The 22,350-nt window shown below is 32.1% G+C and overlaps 1 protein-coding gene across 1 annotated transcript in view; it reads right to left on the bottom strand.

Annotated features, from left to right (window-relative positions):
* Window positions 1–22,350, bottom strand: part of LOC114338392 (sine oculis-binding protein homolog) — a 90,193-nt gene that overhangs the window by 12,571 nt on the left and 55,272 nt on the right. The gene's annotated exons all lie outside the window — the stretch shown is intronic.

Here is a 22,350-nt window from a genome sequence, read left to right as displayed (position 1 = left end):
GTAACTACAAATGGAATAGAAATGAGTCAAATCGAATAGAGGTCAGCAAGTCGGATCGGAATTTGTAGGAATTGGTATTTTGTAACTCATGTCGACCTCTACTATCGGAGCGTTGCTTGGGTAGAAATTGATTTTGACTAGACAAGCCCTGTCGACATCACATTTCGACATCGTAATTGGTCTTGACGCTTGCGCAAAGGCGTTATTATTGTTATTTTGACGTTTATTTGTTAAATTAATTAGCTATTTTAGTCTATGTTATTTATTTAGCTATTTGTATATTTAATTTTATATGCCAATAATTATACAGCATCAAGGTCAATAGAAATCATTTAACGTTTTAAGAATTGCTAGGTACTCTAATTAATTTACTGGTTTATGGAGTGTGTAGATTTGAACGTATCTAATGTATTTCAAACGAAAAACCAAAATTGAGTACAACCCTGACCATAGTAGCTAAAACGTGTTTAAAATCGAACTCTGAAAATTAATTCAAAAAACCAGTGTAATACTATTTAACAAATATTTCATTAAGTAGTTATTAATAAATAGTGTAATATCAAACAATAAACACAGCAGAGACAGTAAGTCACTTTAATGTTAACAGTTTTTATTATTATTATCGAATATATTCATATCGGAATATACTAAGCATATAACCTACAAAAGCTAAAACCAGTAGTAAAACTGTTTACTGTGGACTACGGAAGTTGTTTGCCACGACAGCATTCTGATTAAACAAAAATGATGACTAAAATTAATAGTTTTATCCAATCTGAAATTTTTACTACTAACAATACTCTAAATAGCTCCTATACAAATCAGTTAAATGGATCACCTACATATTCTTCCGTAACCAAACCAACGCCACACACCAACATATTTCCATCAAGAAAACAAGGAATTATATTTGATGCAATTGAAAATACCAAACTAGAAGATTACCTGTCTGCTCTGAGTCTTTTGCTACAACCAACCGACATTATTTTCTGTTCAAGGTTATCAAATAACAGAGTATGTATACAGGGTGATCAACTTCTGTGACAAAGTCCAATATATCTGTTATTATACAATATATGAAAAAAAGTTGTTAATATAAGTTATAGAAACCTTTAATGTACATATTTTAAAATTAGTGAGAAATATACAGGGTCCTCCATAACACGGTGCCAAACCAAAGTTATGTTTTTTTAAATGGAACACCCTGTATTTCATTCAAAATCTGGTTTCTCTACAATTTTCTGATTCTAGAGATATAACACTTGTCTAGGGTTATACTGAGTGTTTCAAAGTTACGAGCACTTTTATTAAAAAATCGTACTGATTTGATCGCCCTGTATGTTTCTAACGGTGTAATATAAACTTATTTTTTAATGCTTTTGACTGTCAATATTAAAGTAGTTTTGTAACAATGTACAATTTTTTTATAACTACACAAATTGTATACAGGGTAAGTCAAAATGTAAATACAAGATTTTCTTCATAATTTTAAATAGAACACCCTGTATTTTATATTATTATCGAAAAGTTCTATCACTATACTTACATATCTTTTAAATATTCCCTATACCTAAAGTTGTTAGTTTTCGAGATATTTTAGTTTTATTGTTGATCACAACATGTAATACTTAGTTATTAATAACAATACTTTAATTTATTAAAAAAACTAAATAAACAAAAAAAATGTTCAACGTACTTCTTATGTTATAAAAGGTGTTCAAAATGACCTCCCATAACGTCTACACAAGCCTAGAGACGAGTTTCGAAAGACCTACTGATGTTTGTAAGCATTTGTTGTGTGACACTTTGAAAGGCGTTTTGAATCCTTATTTTCATATCGTCAACTATTGTTGGTGGTGCCTTATACACTACGTATTTAATATAACCCCAAAAAAATAAGTCACCTTCATTTAATTCTGGTGATCTGGGTGGCCAGTGAACTGGCCCATCTCTTCCTATTCATCTTTCAGGAAATAGTTCATCGAGTTCATCGTTGACAAGTGCGTTGTGGTGAGCAGGGGCTCCATCGTGAAGGTACCACATATGTTGGCGGATGTTTAATGGTACATTTTCAAGTACAATAGGTAAATGATTCACTAGAAAATTTAAATAAACCTCACCATTTACCGACTACTCAAAGAAAAAAAGACCTATAACGTAATTGCCTATGATTCCACCCCAAACATTTAAGGACCATCTCGTTTGACTATGTGTCTGAGCACAGTACGGATTGGTTGTGGAATAATAATGAAAGTTGTGTCTGTTTACACTACCATTTTTTTGGAATGTTGACTCGTCACCAAAGAAAAAGAACAAGCTCAAAAATATCTCTCTGTATAACTATTTGTTGTTGTGACCATTGACAAAATTGTACTCTTCGTTCGAAATCATCCCCAACAAGTTCCTGATGTAATTGTATATGATATGGGTGCATGTTGTTTTTTTTTAGTATGTTTTGGATATATCCATAACTTATATCTTGCTCTCTTATAATATTTTGAATACTTGTATGAGGATTTTCTGTAACAGGCAGTAAAACGTTTAATTCAGTTTCATCCGTAATAATGATTTTTGTTTTTTCCTTTACTTCATAAACAGAACCAGTACGATTAAACCTGTCTAATAAGTTGTCAAATGCTCTCTTTTTTGGTTGTTGACGCTATGAACACCGTTCCTTATAAATTCTTGTGGCAACTAATGAGTTTTTGAAACACTCTCCTAAAATCCATATCATGTCTGTCATTTCTTCACGACTAAAATTCATTGTTAGGTAACTATTATAACAATATGGCAAACATTTATAATCAATAACAAAAATAAAAACGTACAGATAATTAAAATCTTACATCTGACAGTTCTTGTGTCAATTATTTCAAAGCCACCTTAAACGAGAACTTGCAGCAATTTATAGTTCCCATTTCTTCGCGGAAAATTAATATCATTTTGTTAGTAAATATAATATTGTCGTTATTGTATAGAATTTACCATAAACTTGGAGAAAAAATGAAATGTAGTCAAATTTTAATTATCATTAACAAACTCATTAGAGGTTTCTAATATTAAGGGTAATTAATTTACTGTAATAATCGTATCTATGAGTTATCAACAATAAAACTAAAATATCTCTAAAACTAATAACTTTAGGTATAGGGAATGTTTAAAAGATATGCAAGTATAATGAAAGAACTTTTCGATGGTAATATAAAATACAGGGTGTTCCATTTAAAAACATGAAGAAAATCTTTTATTTGCATTTTGAGTTAACCTGTATACAATTTGTGTAGTGATGAAAAAATTGTACGTTTTTGCAAAACTACTTTAATATTGACAGTCGACAGCAGTAATAAAATAAGTTTATATTATACTGTTAGAAACATACAGGGCGATCAAATCAGTATGATTTTTTGATAAAAGTGCTCATAACTTTGAAACACTCAATATAACCCTAGACAAGTGTTATATCTTTTTAATCAGAAAAATGTAGAGAAACCAGATTTTGAATCAAATACAGGGTGTTCCATTTAAAAAAACATAACTTTGGTTTGGCACCGTGTTATGGAGGATCCTGTATATTTCTCACTAATTTTAAAATGTGTACATTAAAGGTGTCTATAACTTTTATTAACAACTTTTTTTGATATATTTTATAATAACAGATATATTGGACTTTGTCAGAGAAGTTGATCACCCTGTATATTTAGCAAACGAAAAGCTAGTTGAGGATTTTATAAACAAAAATGAAACAACTCTTACAGGCTCGCAGACTTGTTAACCCAAGTCAGCGATTAGTATTGTCCAATGTCTCTTCCTAAATCCCACACTCGGTCCTAATCTTTGCATTAGAATCATATGGATTAAATCTTCAGTCACCTGTAACATTCCAAAGAATAGGTACAGCTGGTTCCAAAAAAAACTGATACGCCTCTTAAAGCGTATTTTGTAGAAAATTGAGCAGTGTATTTTGAAGGATAAATACTTATTATTTACATACTGTCATTGTCACTGCCAAATCTTAGAATTTGTCAGATAACTTATTCTGTCCAACCTCAAAAAATGGCTCCACATGCTGGCAAAGAACTAAAATAAAGAATTGTAACGAAATTAGAAGATGGTTGGTCACTATTTGAGGTAGCGAACCATTTTAACGTAAGCAGAACAACTGTTTTTAATATTAATAAAAGATGGAGAGAACAAGAAACTCTCGAAAGAAAGCAAGGTTTGGGAAGATCTCTCTGAAGAATACAATTTCATAGTTCCTTTCACGCAGATAAACCGAAGACTACAAGCTGTTATCACTGCTGATGGAGATATTACAAAATATTAATTTTATTTTTACATATCTAAATTTAGTATAATTTTGGTCTTCTAGACCCTCGCCTTCTTTCGAGAGTTTCTTGTTCCCTCCATTTTTTATTAATAGAAAAACTTTGGTTCTGCTTATGTTAAAATGTTTTACTACCTCTGATAGTGCCCAGTTATCTTTTAATTTGGTTACAATTCTTGCTTTAATATACCTACATATTGTTAAGTCGTTTGTTTTATTCCTTAATAATAATAAAAATGATAACAACAACCGTATTTTATGCAAAAACTATCATTTATATACTCTTTATGAAATGCAGAAATTCAAAATAATATAAAAATTTAGACTTTTAATAATTATTACAGTTTATGAATTAACATATGTAATCAGTTGGTTGTTTGTTTATTTTAACTGACTTTGACAGTCTGTCATAATAAATATAATATAATGTCAGACCAATCAAATACACTGCTCAAAATAATCAAATCTTACTAAGAGTCGTATCAGTTTTTTTAGGAACCAGCTGTACATCTACACCGCAATTCCAGCATATTTTGAGTTTCAGACGCCAAACCTACATATCTCCACTAAATAACCAGACACTACCAAATTCATTCCTTATCACACATGAGGAAACATCATACAGGATTTACCTATCATTAGATAACCAAGCTTCCCAAACATGTAAGCAAACCAACCACTTCACAAAAAACTGCCCAATCTCTACTTCGATTACAGCAGAAAATTCAACATCAATAAATAACCTTTTTCCAAACCATTTACCAATTCTACAAACCTAAAAAAACAATTACCAACAACAATCAAAAGAAGAAAGTAATATACAACAAAAAATCCAACCACTAACTACACAACAAGAACCACACATACACCCAACCAAAGAAGAGTCCCCCAAAGTCCCAACCAAAGAAGAGAAAAAAATACTGGGTATTATCCAGTACACTTATTTGTTTTAGGTCTCTAAATAGGAACCGTTGGGTACGTTTGCGGCCTCTCTAAGGGAGTTGTTATGTGCTGCTTGAAGTTTCTTTGTGTTGCTATGACTTGCGTGTCTACAGGAAAGAGATACATATGTAATAAAATTGGTAGTATGATGCTTAGACCATCAAGGATCTGTTTTTAGGTGGATGTGAGAGGTGACATTCGGATTTTTTCAGATAAAGTTAGGTGATAACTTCGTTAATAATAATTGACTTATGCTCCTTCTCAAATATGCCCGGAACATTAATAAAAAAAATAAAATATTTAAGATTTTTAAAAAATTTCGTCTTTTTTTTTCTAATTTCTTTGCTTATATCTTTAAAACGGTTCATTTTGGAACAAAGTCGTATAGGAATAAAACAAAGATATTTAAATTTTCTATCAGATACGATTAGTTAAAAATGTCTTAGTTTAACACCCTTGCTGCAAAATAGCGATAAATATAAAATAAGGAGGCAAAACAAGCCTGTTTTATTCAATGTTTTTCTATCACTTAGGTTACACTTGGAACCTTCCTAATTCGCTTAGAAAAATTTTGTAATGTTCTAAAACCGTCCACCATATTTCATTAAAATTGACTTACTAGATTTACATAATAATTTTGCAATCTAAACTTTTTTTAAAAAATTAAAATTTTTTAAAATCTTGCCCAACAAAAACTAGAACACACAAAGGTTTATCAATTTTTTTTACATATAAAGAAGCACTTTACCTGTCTAATTCACTTTACGGAATTGAAGTCAGGTTATTTAAGCAGCCTCAGCAATGTTTTAAAGTTATAAACAAATTTTTGGCTTATAAACAAATTAGTGCTGTGTCCAGGAGGGGGTGCTACGGGCTCCTTTATTTAGATGAACTTACCCAAGTTTTTTTATGTATTTTGACCCGTAGAACACGAATTTTTTGGGTAACAGTTGAGCTGGATGTCGATAAGATTGTTATAAACAAAGAACTTGAGGAATTACATAACATCGATTTTTCGCAAAATAAAACATTTTTTTTTTGTATTTCTTGGGTTGTAGCAAAAAATGTTCTTACAAGTTTTTTCGTAGGATGCATAGTTTTCGAGATAAACGCGGTGAAACATTTAGTCCTGTCGCCAGGGGGGTACAACGGCCTCCTGTATTCAGATGGACTTACCCAAGTTTTTTTTATGTAGTTTGACCTGTAGAACACGAATTTTTTGGGTAACAGTTGATCCGGATGTCGATAAGATTGTTATAAACCAAGAAGTTGAGGAATCACATAACAGCGATTTCTCGCAAAACAAAACATTTTTTTTGTATTTTTTGGGCTACTCTAACCAAAAAATGTTCCTACAAATTTTTTCGTAGGATGCATAGTTTTCGAGATAAACGCGGTTGAACTTTCAAAAAAACGAAAAATTGGAATTTTTTAATCCGAAAAACTTTTGATTAAAAAATAAAATAGCAATTCTGCTTACCGCATTTGAAAGTTCAAGTCAAATTATATCGGTTTGAATTATTTGTATTGCTAAAAATGTTTTATTTTATTGTTAAAACAAAGCTATAAACACCTAGTGCTTGAGTGATGTTTCAATGATTTCTCATTTAAAATCGAACGAGTACGTAGAGAAGGTAAAAGTGCAAGCGGGGCTATTTCTAAGTAGCATGCATTAAAACGCATGTATTAGGCACGGGAAACACTATGTGTTTATAGCTTTTTTTAACAATCAAAAAATAAATTTTTAGCAATGCAAATATTCAAAACAGATATAATTTGACTTAAACTTTTAAAGGCGGTAAGCAGAATTGCTATTTTATTTTTTATTCAAACGTTATTCGGGTTCAAAAATTGCAATTTTTCGATTTTTTGAAAGTTCAACCGCGTTTATCTCGAAAACTATGCATCCTACGAAAAAACTTGTAGGAACATTTTTTGGTTAGAATGACCCAAAAAATACAAAAAATGTTTTGTTTTGCGATAAATCGCTGTTATGTAATTCCTCAACTTTTTTGTTTATAACAATCTTATCGACATCCGGATCAACTGTTACCCAAAAAATTCGTGTTCTACGGATCAAAATACATAAAAAAAACTTGGGTAAGTCCATCTGAATTAAGAAGGCCGTTGTACCCCCCCTGGCGACAGGACTAATTCAAAAAATCGAAAAATTGTAATTTTTGAACGAGAATAACTTTTGATTAAAAAATAAAATAGAAATTCTGCTGACAGCATTTGAAAGTTTAAGTCAAATTATACCGGCTTATTATTTGCATTGCTAAAAATTAATTTTTTTATTATTAAACAAAGCTAATAAAGCTATTTGTTTATAAGCCAAAAAATTGTTTGTAAGTTTAAAAGATTGCTGAGGCCCCAAATAATCCGATTTTAATTCTGTAAAGTGTATTAGATAGGTGGAGCACCTCTTTATATGTAAAAAAATTAGCCAACTTCTAAATGGTTTACTTTTTGTTCAGAAAGATTTTAAAAAATTTGAACTTTTTTAAAAACATTTACATTGCAAGTTTATTATGCAAAATCTATTAGGTCGATTTTAATGAAATCTGGTAGACCATTTAAGTAAGTTATAAGAATTTTCTAAGCGAATTACTAAGGTTCTAAGTGCCGCCAAAGTGGTTAAGAAACATTGAATAACAACAGGCGTATTTTGCCCCCTTATTTTATATTTATTGCTATATTGCAGAAAAGGTAATACCTTAAGACATTTTTTACCAGTCGTATATCATGCAAAATTCAATTATCTTTATTTTATTTCTGTACGACTTTGTTCCGAAACGAACCGTTTTAAAGTTATAAGCAAAGAAAGCAGAAAAAATCGATATTTTTCGAAATTTTTAAATATTTTAATTTTTTTATTAATGTTCCGGGCATATTTGAGAAGGAGCATAAGTAAATTATTATTACTGAAGGTGTCACCTAACATTATCTACAAAAATTTGAATGCCACCTCTCACATCCAAAAATACACGTTTTTTACAGATTAGTTCTGGTCTAGCTGTTTATTAATTTTAATTTGTTTTTACAGCTAATTTGCTTTTTCTTCCTGCAAGTCCCCTTATTAGAAACGTCCCCTTAATAGAACGGGGGGTTAGACAAGGAGACCCAATGTCACCTAAACTTTTTAATACGGTCTTAGAACATGCTTTCAAGAGTTTGGATTGGATGACAAAGGGAATAAAAATAGATGGAGAATACCTAAACAACTTACGTTTCGCCGATGATATAGTCATAGTAGCTGAGGATCTAGGTATGGCAAGAGAGATGGTACAAGAACTCGTTGTAGCTACAGAAAATGTAGGTTTAAATATAAACATCTCAAAAACAAAAATAATGACAAATTTGGTACCCAACCAGTACATCAGTATTGGTGGGAAGGAAATAGAACTCGTAGATATATATAAATACCTGGGACATGAAATTACGATTGGCAGGGATAACCAGACTCATGAGCTGAAGAGAAGAATCGGTCTTGGGTGGGCAGCATTTGGAAAACTGAGAGAAACTTTTAAAAGTGAGTTACCCACATGTCTAAAGAGAAAGGTATTCGATCAGTGTGTCCTCCCAGTCTTGTAGTACGGATCAGAAACACTTACCTTAACTAAAGCTTCGGCTACCAAACTAAGAGTCACGCAGAAAAGAATGGAGCGGTCAATGTTAGGAATAACTCTGCGAGACAAAATCAGAAACGAAGAAATCAGGAGAAGAACAAAGGTGACTGACGTCATCGAGAGGATAGCCAGGTTGAAGTGGAGATGGGCAGGACACGTAGCCAGAATGACAGATGGGCGATGGACGAAGAGGTTATTGGAATGGAGGCCAAGAGAAGGCAAGAGAAGCGTCGGTCGACCGCCTACAAGATGGACTGACGACTTGAGAAAGGTAAATAAAAACTGGATGAGGGCGGCGCAGGATAGATGGGGTTGGAAACGAGGGGAGGAGGCCTATGTTCAGCAGTGGACTTTTGAGGCTGGATGATGAAGTCCCCTTATTGCTGCTCTGGCCGTTGGCTGTTTTTTGGACTGTCGCGTTAACATGTGATGTGAATGTTAGACCTTAATCCATTTTGACTCCTAGGTATTTAGCTTCGTTTCGCCTTTCGACGAGTCTCGCTTGCACTGTTAGCTGTTCTGGATTATCTCTTCTCTTTTTGAAGATAACCGCTTGAGTCTTTTCTGGATTTATTGCTATTTCCCATTGGATACTCCATTCGGAGATTGTATCTCATCGTGGTAGGGGAGCAAAGTATGCTAGCAGTCACTCGAGCGTTATGGGGACCTATTGGGTTGTGATTATTAGGTCTTAAAACCAAAAAATGTTAAGTAAAATTTTCAATTTTAGTGGGGACTTTCCACTTTTTAATTAAATTTTCCATTTCCAACAATCGTTTTTCCGATTATAGCGCCATCTATCCATAATTCGAAAAAATGTCTCGAATAAAAGTTGCTTATTTTTACGTAAAGAATCTAAATCTGTAATAAAAATTTGGGGGTCACATTTAAGATTTTAAAGTAACCCCCCACCCCACCTCCGTGGGGTGTCGTGTTTGGTACCATTCGATAAATTTTTCAAAAACATTTTGAAAGTTTATTTTGCAGTTTTTCGATCTGATGTTGATTTTGCGAAATGTCGCGGGGTTTATATTTAAAATTTTAAATTTATCCCCACCCCTCTCTGGGGGGTCGTGTATAGTACCATTCGATAGATTTTTGAAAAATATTGAAGACGTATTTTTTATTTTTTCGATCTGACGTTCATTTCGCGAAATATTCGCTTTTGTTTGTGAAACTTTTTGACTCACCCATTTCCTCACGCCCCGCTCAAATCGTCAGATTTTTGAAATATACACTGTTTTGCATGTACTTAACTTACCTTATCGTAATCTGACAATTTCTAGTATTTTTAAAGACAGATATTTTTTTTCGGGCCCCCCTTAACGAACTTCCCTTTGTTAAGAGCCAATATATGGTAGGGTACCATCTGCAGGGTACCAGGTTTCTCCCCATATGATAATCTGACTCGCTCGAGTAACTGCAAAAATCCCCTCTTGGGCTCCCCTACCATCGATATAAATACTTTTTCTCTCCTAGTAATTTTTCGAAAAATTATTATATGAAATGGTGATGGGATATGCACAAATAGATGCCAAAATTATAAAAATCTCTCGAAGTTTTAATTAAAAACGAATTAATGTGTTTATTTAATTATAAATGTGAATTCTAATGGGACAGATGGTTCTAAAATTAAATGCTAATATCATATAATTAAACTATTTTTAATATTGCATGAGGTTGAGAATAATCAAAATACCGTTCGACCCTTTGTTCGAATCAAAATAACTGAATAACGGTTTATAATATCTAGCACGCGTTGACCGATATTACACCAACGTCTCAAAATAACTCGGGTTATCTTACACTTTTGTCTAATACTTATACACATAACACACGAGACGTAGGTATATACAGATTTTCTGATTCTGTTTCTTAAAACGCAATTTGATTCGCTATATTTTCAGTTGGATTCCATTTTCAAGCGCTAGTCATTTTGTTTTTAAAGAGCCGTAAATCTAGGGGTTGATTAACTACTATCTATTAGTTTTATAGAAGGTTTATAAATAAAGCAGGACATATTATGAAAAATAAAATACGTAATAAAAAATAAAATAAATTATATCCAAAGGAGTGAGACTGAAAGATATATTAGCACTATAGGCGAGTGCCTATTGCTCTTCATTTGTCAAAAGTTGAACGTAGGCCTCCCCCTTATTCTTCCACTCTTCTCGGTTCAGTGCTAATGCTGTCCATCTGGTCCCTGCGTATCATTTTAGGTCATCCGACCATCTCATCTGTGGTCTGCTCTCTCATCCTCTTTTATGGTCCCAAGGTATCCAGTGGGTTATCGCTTCATTCTACCGTCTGTCTCTTTGTCTGCTGTTGTGTTCTGCAAATTTCCATTTGCGAGTAGCTGCATGTTAAGAATAAGAATCATTCTCGAATAAGCCAATAAATGGCTGAAAGATATAAATATAAGATTTATCGACTTTGAAAAGGCTTTAAATCGAGTCAATAGGGAACAAATGTGAAAAATTTGAAAGCGATGTTAATCAAGGCTGTATCTTGTTTCCTACGTTATTGTGACGTGATTTTGTCACCCGACTGTTTTCAGCTTGTCTATTTATTATAATTTAACAAAAAGGGTCTTGTTTGCCGAATTTGATTTAGGAATGAATTTAAAAGGTGGACCTTTTTAACAGGTATATTAAGGGGAGGGTATGGTTTGAAATCAACATATTAAGCACATTTTTGTGATTTTTTTTTTCGAAGCTATGGTAGAATTATTTTATTTTTAAATTAAATAAACTTGTTAAGTACAATTCAAGGAATATTTAAGAAAAAATTCAATCCAAAATATTGAAAAATAAGCCATTGGCGACAAATTTTGGCAGGCAGCTCAAAAAAAATGGATTTTGCGGTGGACATCAGAACTCATCACTGGATCATACGAAATAAAAAATTCAAAAAGATTTAATTAGCTTATGAGTTTCACGAGGTAACAACGTCGAGTTATTTTATTTTTATTGATTTTTGAATTTTTGGTAACACTCAGAAGTCAAAAATACGAAATTTTTGATAAAAATTTTGTGAAAACCAACAGATTTAATATTTTTGAACAAAAAATAAGCACAAAACGAAAAATATCTCGACGTTGTTACCTCAATAAATGTCTAAAGAAAATCTGTGCAAAATTTCAGGTAGATCGGTCAAGTAGTTTTTCAGTTACAATGTCCACCGCATTTGAAAAAGCAATTTTGAGAAAAATGCGTTTAAAGTTTTGACAACTGCATTTTCATCTTCTGATTTGTCTGCCAAATCGTAAAGTGATGAACATTGGAATATGTTTTTTGAATTGCGGAGTAATCTACAAAAGAGAAGGCGAACAGTTGTTTAACGTTTCTCACTACGCTCAAGCGTGCTGGCGCGAAGCCGCGGCAACACGAGTCGAAGGTAGGGATATTCAACACCCTGTATCTCAGGTAATTTTACTCCGATTATTTTGAAATTTTCAGAGAGTATTCTTGAGAGTATGCACTTTTATTTGAAATAATAAAAAAATTAAATATTTTAAACCATACCCCCCCCCCTTAACCTTGATATTTCTTTCTAGAAAATACTTATTTGATATTTATGTAAATAACCCTTCGATTGTTATTCTAAAATAAGATGAATTCTTCCGTAATAATCATTATTATTTTGGAACATTGTAATAATGTATAAATAAAGGTTTTTGGAACTAGTAAGGCAGTTGTGAATTTGAATACGTTACAATATAGGTACTTTAACAGTTTCTCTACTACTTTCCAAAAATTTTTATTAAAACAATACCAAAAATTAAAAAAATAAAAGAATAAAACACACACAAACACATTGAAAAATGCCACAAATGATTTCTGAACAATAATTGTTACCAAAAATTTTAATTAAATACGTATTTTCTGAAAAAAATTATATACTAATATACTTACAATCATAAAATCTATAAAAAAAATAAAAAAATTATATAACTGGCATTGGGCTTGAACCTACTTCCCGTGTATCCCGTCGTACGAGAGTCGAAGCGATTTCAAACTGCACCACCTTCGCGTATACGTCATGTGGGAATACACACAAACTGAACAACTTTTTGACATTTCGTTTATATGAATTGTTTGATTTTTGTCGAATTAAAATACAACAATATATAGAGTAAGAAAACGATACATTAGATGAAAATTTGTAGAAAGTTTGTTCGTAATCAGATTATGTAAATTAAAGCATTGCCTACTAGGGGTATAGGATATCAAGTACTAGGTAAGTACATTATTTTTTTTACATTTTCCAAATAGGTATGAAGATAATTTTTTATTGGAACACAACTGAAACATTTAGAATTACATACCTGTGGCTTTTCAAAACTATTTAAAAAGTCACTATAATTATAAATTTGATTTTATTTCTGTCCTCACAACAATAAAATAGTATATTACATACCTAGCGGGAAAGTACTCTATTTCAGACGAGCGGCAAGGTAGTTTACCGAGGTGCGAAGCACCGAGGTAAATTACAGACGCGAGGCTAGAATGAGTTCCCGCGAGGTTTGTATACTATTTTACTCACAATCGGTTAGTAGTTTATGGATTTCTAATACTCACAATCTACCAATAATAATTTCGTTTCAAATATCTGTATCCATTTTCATTATGTGATAAGATGAATTGTTTTAAGTAACCTGTGAGATCGTTGCTAGGTAACAAAACAAGTTTGTTGAATCTGACATTTAGGCGATACACGACGCCATTAATTGTACATATAATCAAATTGTGTTTATTTTACAAAAATGTATGATAGTGAATTTGAATGTACGCCACCAGAACTGCTCATGTAGAAAATCCAGAAACGTCGACGTCATCACCTATTTCTGAAACTCATAATTTTGAGCAACACGGTCTTACTTTAACCGTTAATAGTAATCATAATTCCAATATAACTATTAATATTTATAATTCCAAATAGTTTTCTTTTTGTTATTGTTGTTGTTGTTTCCTAATTAAATAAATGTTGAGTGGATTCTATTCTTTCTAAACCATCTTTTAATCAAAAATGACATTGACATTTGCAGGTAGAAAAGTGACAGATGCTAGCCGGGAAAGTACTTTCCCGGCTAGCTGGGAAAGTAAAGTAAGTAATAAGTCGCTTCCTGATTACTTCAAAGGTTAGAAATCCATAAATTACTAACCGATTGTGAGTAAACTAATATATTATACAACATTTTTGTTTACCGATAACCTCCATATTGAACAATTATTGACAGATCATTTCAACACCCAATCAGAGCCCGTATAAAGACTAATACCAAACTGTCGGTGTGCGCATGCGCGCAGATCAATATAAATTCACCCTCAATCTCAATCGCGCCTAAAGAAGTATACTTCAATAAAATAAAAAATTAGATATCGTAGTTTGTAAAATAAAAGATATAAATTCAGTGTTTTTCATTTCTTTACTTGTAAGTTATTAAAAATAAATAAAGTCAACTAAAATTAAACATTACTGCCTAAAAACATAAATAATAAAATAGTAAAGTCAACCGCTTAATGTCAGTTTTGTAACATTATTCCTAATTTTCGTAGACTGGATTATGAGGAAAGTAACAGATTGTCGGACAGGCATTAGATGGAACCTCTTTAATCAGCTTGAAGATCTTGAATTTGCTGACGACGTCTGCCTGTTAACAAAGCACAGAACTCACATGCAAACCAAAATCGATACGCTAACACTCTACTCCGACATGATAAATAAAAAGAAGCCAAAAATCTTAAAAAAAAAACGATAACCTGCAAATTAAAAAGTAAAAAATTAATTATTATTAATTTTAATTTTATAATAAATTATTAATTTATTATAAAAAATAAAAATAAAAGATAAAGAAATTGAAGAAGTAGAGAAAGTCACTTATATTGGATCAATCATGGAAAGAAAAGGAGGATGCTCGAATGATATTCAAGCCAGAATAACAAAGACACAATTCACCTTCGAAAGGAAAATACTGAGGAGAATACTAGGACCTGTGAGCGAAAACGGAATCTTCAGATGTCGATACAACAACGAGCTTTATCAGCTTTATAAGGAAACACCCCTATCAGACTTCATTAGAATACAAAAATTGCAATGGGCCGGACATGTGATAAGAATGGGAGAGGATAGACTACCAAAAAGAGCACTGAATGCTAGAATGCAGGGAATGAGACCGGTTGGAAAGCCAAGAAAGCGCTGGGAATACACAGTAAACAGCGACGCACAAGCCCTTTTAGGAGTCCGTGTATGGAGAAGAGCAGCCACAGACAAGCAAGGGTGGAGGCAAAAAATAAAGGAGGCCAAGGCTCGATTCGGGCTGTAGTGCCGTAGAAGAAGAAGAATTCACCTTCAATGCGTTACGTAAAATCTGGCAAAAAAGTGAAATATCAGAAGCAACAAAAATTAATGTATTAAATACCTATGTCAAAAGCATATTACTCTACGAAGCAAAAACTTAATAGCACGATGAAAGCATAACAAAGAAGCTACAGACTTTTATAAATAGGTCCTTAAGAAATCTCCTAAAAATTTACTGGCCTAATAAAATACCGAAAGTAGAACTATGGAAAAGAACAAAACAAAGCAATATAATAACAACAATTAAGCAAAAGAAATGGAAATAGATTGGCCATACGTCAAGGAAAGATTCTAATAACATCACAGGATAGTACTCGAATATCAACCTGAGGGAAAAAGAAAAAGGGAAAAACCATATAGTACTTGGAAAAAAAACAGTAACTAGATAACACAATAGAATCGGCTTAAGATGGAAGAAGTGAAAAACAAAGCAAACAGGGAGAATGGAAGGAACTGGTACGCAGAATAATCAGAGATTAAACACACAAAAAAGATGCGCTTAGCTAGTCACCAGCCATCTTACACCAACAGCCAACAAACGCAGATGCACCCAATAATCCACTAGAAGTAATGGTATAAAGAGAGAGAAAGAAAAAGAGAGGGATTCCATTTTACGTTTTGAAAAACAATTTGAGAAAAATGTCTTATGTAGTTTTTGAAAACTTGGTCGGAAGCTGAATTTTTATTTTAAAAAAATGTAAAAAGGTTAAAAGCATTTAGAACAGCACATGGAACTTTCACAAAAAACACATTAAAACATTTTTATCTACTCTACCTCATATTATGTATAAGTTTTTAGTTTGTGAAAACTGTCATTATAGATAGCAGTGCGTGAAGGATTTAAAGTGTGCGTGAAGTAACAATGTATTTTAAATGGGATTTACTTTTTCGCACTGTTTTTTAGCACACTTTCATATAATCAAATATCCTTAACTTTCGCGTTGTCATGATGATGACAATATAAGCAATGACTTACAACAAAAATTTTTTGACAGTTTTGTGGTTTGAAGGTAGTTAGGATTTTTAAATGTCAAAGTGCTAAAAATTGTAGAATAGAAATGAATTCTAGTGACGAACAGTTACAGTTCTTTTATTTGTTTATCGTAGAAAAAATATTGTATGAAACTGTGCGTGAAGTACTTTTTGCGAACTTACGCGATGTATAGTACTCGCTCCGTTGTCGCTCGTGCTCTAAACATCGCGTCCGTTCGCAAAAAGCATACTTCACGAACTGTTTCATAAATAACTATTTTGATTACGGTAGGGTTAAAACCCACCATCTTGAGTGAAGGTAACTGGCAGAACCCGATAGACTCTTTTGGTAGGTTTTTTATCCAATAGCAGCTTTTTTAAAATACATACTTAACATATTTATAAATTAATTATTATTGGTCGTCTGGTGACTAACCATTAATCCCGTATAGAGGGATAGGTACATTCCAGATTCAAAATCTAATATTGAATATCTTCGGTTATTTTCCCTTCATTATAATTCGAATTCAATTATCACTTTACAAATGTTGTCTCGAACACCAGACACCGCTTCCAACTTAGAGTCACCTCAACTCATCACCTATATCATTATTGTGTTAAATGATATATGCCGTATATAGAGCAAACATCGTAGTGGTAAAAACAAAGAATAACGCAGCACAAAATTGATTGCAAAACACAGAAAACATATTGTGCAAGAGCACGTAATTACAACACAATAGGTCACACATTCAATATATCGGATGTCAAGATCTTAGACATACAAAAAAAAGTATAAAAAAGGATATTTCTCGAAATGTATCACATCAACAAAAATAAAATCAATTAATTATACGACAGATACCAGCAGGTTGAGCGACATTTATTGCAATATTTTAAAATTAGATAGACTCTTACTGTAAATTTTTATACAGAAAATCTGAATTAATTATAATGGTCGTGTGGTGATTAACCCCGTATACAGGGATACATTCCAGATATCAAAATCGAATATTGAATATCTTCGGTTATTTCCCCCTTCATTATGATTGAAATTCAATTATTACTTAACAAATGTTCATCACAATTATAACAAAAACATTAATTAGTGTCAGATTTCCAGTCAATATTAAAAATGTATTCGGAATCATAATCAGAAAACATTGCAGTAATAATGTGCGATGATGTTATTGTGTTTTGTTATAATTAATACAGTTTTATTTTTCATTTTGATGTAAATGATTGAACTGTATATTATGGAAAATGATATTTGCCGAGTATTTAGTTCCTATTCTATATCAATTCATTGATATGTTGTTGGTTTCCGATATAGTGAAGGGTTTTTTCAATAAGCAGCTCTGAAATATATATTTTTTATGTAAAAATACGTGTAACGTTTCTACATTATTGTTAATATATTCCTAAATCAGTTATTTAATAAATATTGATATAAAAATAATTCAACCAAACCAAAAACATATTAACTATATGTATTAACTTATCAAATCTGTAAAAAGCTATATGGCTTAAATCTGGTAATATTTTTTGTTTACAAACAAAAATAATGAACAAACTTTAATTTTTTTATTTTCAACACACAATTAATCCATTGCGACAAGGACTTAGGTGAGGTAAGACCGTTTTGAAGTTTTTTATGGCATTTAATTACTTTAGGATACCTATATATTTTAAATATATTTTGAGATAGTGAATTTTACAGTTCTTATTTTTTTATGATATCTATTTGTATAGAACAAAGAAGAAGAAAGATGTTAGGGAGGCCTATATTCAACTCTTAATTCACAATGATGTCCTTGACAATACAAAACACGCCCAAGCTATATTTGCCAATAATAATAGTGATATCACCAACTCAAACAAATACTATATAGGTATAGGTACCCATCATACATTAATGGATCCTCCGAACAAATGTTGAAAATTTTTACAACAAAATATGACATCAATGTTGAACATAAATCGTCAAAAACATCCGGAAAATATTTTCCAATGTTACTAAGGATCAGCAGTCGGATGTTGTTTATAAAGTAAATTGTAAATACTGCAATTCAACACATATTGGGCAAACACACCAATATACAATTACATAGAAGGGTTGTAGTACACAAATATAGTGTACAAACCAACAAATTAAACACTATAGTCCTCAGCTAAGCATTCTACAGAATATAACCATGCTTTTGACTTTGAAAACGTACATATTTTATAAAAAGATCAGAACTACAACAAAAGATGTATACTGGACATAATTCGCATAAATAAAGATCAAAATTGCATCAATAATAAGACTAATATAAAAGATCTCTCCAATATATTATATCACAAATAGCACATCTTGCTTCATACAAGTATACTTTCGCTATCAAAGAATCATATAAAATAAAAGAATAATAATAAAATAAAGAAGAAAATAAAGAAATAAGCCAAAAAAACTCATTATAGAGATAGATAAAAGTTAGACAAACTATGACAAGAACTCAATTATAATAAAAATGTTTTTACAATAACGTAGACTTATTTCGTCAGAAAATCCCGGAAAATGTCGTAGACATTTGTTTAAAATTAACGATAAAACTAACAAAAAATAACACACACTGGACAAAAGATAAACAGATTAAAATTTAAATGTTGATCCATTATTCGAAGTTGCAGGTACAGTGATTAATGTTCTGTGTACATCTGACAAATGACATCTGATACGACTTTTACTAAAATTACATAAGGTCACTACATAAAGTGAACTAAGCATTTAAAGACTAGATATGATAGACTAAAGGCAATATTGAATAATAATAATATTCTGAATTTTACTGACATTGACTTCAGATGGTAAGGTTTTTTAACCTTATTGTGACCTTGCCATGATCAAAAAAAATTACCGTGTTTTTGTTGAAAGTCCCTTGTGCTCTTTTGAATGTTTTTTAATCCAATCTGTTAGACAATCATTATATAATGTAAATACTCAACATTTGAACAAAGTTCTAAAAAACCTGCATAAGAAAAAAAATTTGTTTTCGATTAAAATGGGATCCCTCTTTTTTCTTAGAGGTACTTTAAACTTTTGACCATAGCTCTGGAGATGGCTTGGTAAGCCGAAAGCACTCAGCTTGTAATTAATAAATTTTACATACTTTAAAAATACTTTTCTTTGCCATCAGCTTTGTTTACAGGCCCCAGTTAAAAATAAGGCATTCTTATAGGGCGTTTATTATGTTGAGTATGATGATTTACTTACCAACTTATAAAAGGGTAATTTTACCTATAAACAACGTTTCCTATATTATATAAAATTACTAACGAAATTGTTCTAGGAACTATAAAATTTCATTTCGCAGGCATCATTAATCAAATAACCACCAAGTTAAGGGCACGGATAAATGCTTACCGTGTATATGACTTGCATTTTCCTATAATAACGTGAAAATAGAAAATAATCACTAGTTGTTTTTCCTAGAAAAACAGACTAACTCGAACTAGGGTGTCTAAAAGGGGGAGTACACCAGGACATTTCAGATCAAATAATAACACTATCTATAACAGTATTACAGACTATTAACAGTATCTATAAATTTTAATAAAATTGTAGTTAAATAGTTTTACCTCTGTTTTCAATAATTTGAAATATTCTTGTGGGAGATCGGTGATTTTATTTTAACGATTTTAAGGATTTTAATGGATTGGAATGTCAATGTCCTAGTTATATATCAGTTGCTACCAAACTTAATTTCGTATTCATTGTCAGTCCGATATGTTTACTTTCATTGTTAGTTCTTTTCTAAAGAATTTATGGATCTTTTATATTTTCTGCCATAATGGCAGCAGCGCCTAAAAATCTTGATATTAATGGTGATCTCTTTAATTATTCTCATCTCTGGAGGAGATGACAGACACCATTTAAAAGATAATAAAGGAGCTGACCAGGACAAAATATCAACTGAACAAATAAACAACTTTAGACTAGTAACAGTGATTAGTTATTAGAGGAAAGGATGCAAATATGGGCTACCCATTTTATTTTTCTTTGTAAAAAAAGAATAAAAATTCTATTTTATTTCCAAAGATATGCAAGAATACCTACATTTAGTTACTTATAACCTGCCCAAAGTGCAAATTGATTAAAAAATATACAACTGTTTTAAATGTATAAATAATGACAAATTGTACTTTTGCGCCGTTTGAATAATGATCCTAAATATGGGCTACCCCGAAAAATGTGTCTTAAATTTGTGTGAAATGAGATAAATGCGTGACAAATATATTTTAATATCTAAAATGCAAAAAATACATTAAATAACTCATAGGCTAAAACTATTTGCAAAAGTCACACACATATTCTTCTTTTTCGGCCCCAGCGCACTCGTTATGTGCCCACAAATGGAACAGAAGCACTTGACCCATATTTCACCAAGATTATCCTCTGAAAAAAGTACTTCGTTACGTCAGCTGCGTCTTGTGGAGGCTGTGTGGAAGGAAACTCATTGTAATCGCTTTCATCATCTGCAGGCACATATTCCTCCTCATCCTCGCTACTAGAAATCGATTTCTTTTTTTGGTTCTTTGTGACTTTGGTAAGCTGCTTACGTTTTCCTTTTTTTATTTCTTTTCCTTTTCTTTTTTCTTTGCCTTTTCCTACTTCGTTTTGCCTACATTGCTACATTGTTCTAAATATGGGCCACTAGCCCATAATGAAAACAGAGGCATAGCCCATATTGTAAACACGCTTGCTTTGCACAACAAAAGAAGTTATGTCTAAAAGCAGACAATTTGAAGAAAACTCATTAACATATATCAAAGACTAATAATAGAGCTTCAACGTGACACAGACTTTTTTTTGAAATTCGTGTTTATTTTTAAATACTGGAATGTATCAACTTACCCGAAAAAGTTTTGACACTCCCACCAACCGACAAACAATTATTATAAACTGGGAAATATCTACCACAGTGGTGCCATCGCTACGGTGATAGTTTAACTTCGTTAAATACCATTTGAAATAGTCAAAATGTAGAGATCTGCAACGAATAGCTGTGAAACCCACCTAGCCCATATTACAAGACCAGCCCATATTTACAGCCTTTCCTCTACTGTATAGTCGTTGGTACGAATGATGAATTGTTGCTTACACACCGTACAAATCCATAAAATCAGGAGGAAAACTAGAGTAATAGCCCTCTTACAACCAATGAAGGATGATACAAAGATTTTTAGACCTGTCTCTCTTTATTGTTTCCTTATAATGAGTTCGTAATAATGATACTGAACCGGGTCGCTGAATTATGAAGAATAAAATTATTCCAAAACAAGCTGGGTTCAAACCCGAAATGTTTTGCCTCAGCCAAACCCTGAACCTCTCCCAATACATAGATGAACAGAGGCTTTAATAATAAGAGGAAGTGTTCTCGCGTCGATTCAATACAACATATACACCAACGCCCAATCCATAAACCAACAAACAGGACAAAGTATTTACGCTGTCGCTGATGATACAGTGGTGGGAGCTCAGGAAGAACTTTCAATGAAGTCAAAGAAAAACTGACAAATGCTCTATAAGGCTTAGCACTATACTATGATGAAAATAATCTGAAACCCAATCCCACAAAAACACAGGTGTATGCTTTCCACCTTAGTAACAAGCATGGAATATGGAATATTCACTACTACTACTTGAGTAGTTCTACTAAATTCTAAAGAAGAAGGAGAAAAAAATAGGAAGAAGAGGAAGAGTAGAAGAGTAAATAAGAGTAAATAAATAAGAGTAAATAAGGTTCCTTACTTTAGGTAAATTATAATTTACCTAAAGTAAGGAAGAAGAGACAGCGAATGGGGGTTGACGGCTCTCTAACAACAGACATAGAAAGAAAACAGCTAATATGGTACGGACACGTCCAGAGGATGGATAACTCAAGACTCCCTAAAATAATTATGCAATGGGTACCACCAAACCGCAGAAAGAGAGGAAGACCCAAGAAATCTTGGAGAGAGTGAGTAACGAAGGCGATGAGCGCAAGAGATCTTAGAGAGGGCCAATGGGATGATAGAGTGCCATGGAAATTAGGCATCGGACAACGTCGCAAGACGTTTTAAAACCGATTGATAGATAGA

Source organism: Diabrotica virgifera, chromosome 6 (assembly GCF_917563875.1).
Source record: "Diabrotica virgifera virgifera chromosome 6, PGI_DIABVI_V3a".
In the NCBI taxonomy this organism is placed as follows: domain Eukaryota; kingdom Metazoa; phylum Arthropoda; class Insecta; order Coleoptera; family Chrysomelidae; genus Diabrotica; species Diabrotica virgifera.
The sequence above is the reverse complement of the archived record's forward strand: the minus strand, read 5'-3'. Positions and strand labels throughout refer to the sequence as shown.